Source organism: Hippocampus comes, unplaced genomic scaffold (assembly GCF_001891065.2).
Source record: "Hippocampus comes isolate QL1 unplaced genomic scaffold, H_comes_QL1_v1.1 scaffold203, whole genome shotgun sequence".
In the NCBI taxonomy this organism is placed as follows: domain Eukaryota; kingdom Metazoa; phylum Chordata; class Actinopteri; order Syngnathiformes; family Syngnathidae; genus Hippocampus; species Hippocampus comes.
The window spans coordinates 499,217-500,990 of NW_017805993.1; positions in this window are offsets into that span (position 1 = coordinate 499,217).

Sequence of the window (1,774 nt, forward strand, 5' to 3'; positions counted from 1 at the left end):
CCATGCTGCAATACTGCCATCTTCCGCACAAAGAATCACATTACAACTCTACTGTTTGTAGCGCAAGCAAAAAATGCAACAGTTAAAAACACAGAAAATAAAGGAATGTGTGTTAATGATAAATGCGAAGAATGATGCAATAATACAATTCAGCCAGATGCAACTCATACACCTTTTTGTATTGGAAGTTTTTTTATGTTTCAAGAAAACCAAGGTTGAACTTGTTCGCCGCAAACACAACACTTCTCATCTGCAAAAGAACGACACTGAAGCATGGTGGTGGTAAGTGTCATGCTTTGGGGATGTTTTTCTTCATCTTGAACTGGGGCCTTAGTCATGTTTTAGGGAATGATGAACAATTCCAAATAAACTTGCAGTGTTAGCTTCTGCTGGGAAAAAAAAAACAGATCAGCAAAAGCCTAGTAGAACATAATTTTATTTAGGGGTAATAAAAGGCAAATCAAAGGTTAGCATTTGTGTCTTGATTCCCATTCCGCATGGTGTTGAATGTGATCGGTCATATCTGAACATGGCCAAATCCCCAGTTATGATCACATGATTCACAGCAAAATGTGCCTACTGACTCCAAGTGTCGAAAATCGTGTAATAGCGAACAAGACTATTTAATGACTAACTTAAGGTAGCTTTTTCTAACATGCCTCAGTTAAACGCTGCATAATTGACAAATAAAAATAAAGAACTTTATTTCATATAAAAAAAACCCCCAAAAAACAGAACCCCGCAACGCATGGCAGCTCAGGGACCTGCTGCAGTAGTAAAGGGCATCGCAGTTAATGACCCTCTCCACGTGGGGCTTGCGTGTGACCTCATCTCCCATTCAAACACTTTCACATGTGCGTGAATTATTGCCAACTAAGAAAATGTGCTGAAATTCTTCTCGATCCTGCTGCGTTCGTGGCCATGCGCCAAGGCCATTGTAAATGTTTGAGTGTTTGAGTCAATCAACAGTGCACGCTGGCAGTGCATCATTGACCATGGGGTTGTGCTGCTTGAAGCTATCATTAAAAGTAGTGTGGGAGGAGTGAGAAAAAAGGGCGACATGTGGGCCAAGCTTAGCGTTTAAAACGCGGTGAGCTCATGACTGTAACATGAATGTTAAGTGCTTGTAAAATCTCTCTTTACTCTGCATTACCTCAGAACCAGGGGCCAATGAGAAATGTGGTAAATAACAGAGCTGTTATTTTGAAGGTTTTAATGAAAGAGTCCAGAGCAGGGTAACCTGAGAGGAACACCGAAACACCCCCCTCCCAATTAAACACGACCACTGATGAAATATTTGGAGCTCTGTCCAGACATGCACCGCAGGTTTGCAAATAATTGAATATACAGTGAACCCCTGTTTGTAAGGGTTCAGAATTTTATTTTATTATATTTTATTTTTTTAAACCAGTCCCCCTGTTTGTGTAAAGATTTGCTGTTTTTGAGCCCAGGTCAAAGCAATAACAGTATTCTGGTAGCACCTGAGTACCAGGGAAACAGTTTGCCTTGAGGTTCTTTTAGACAACATTTACTGACATCTTGTGGTATCTATAGAAAATCGCAAACCCACATTCAAATTATAAGTCCAGGCTCCCTCTCGTGGGGAACTTTTGAATTGCTTGTCGACAAAATATTTGGAATTCTGGGTGGTTGACTTTTGTTTGTTGACGTCTCCGCTGCATGCACCATACACATGGATCCACACACTAATTGAGGAGTGTGGGTGGGGGTTGGTGGGGCCAAGGGGTGATTATACAAAGTCACCTAATTATGA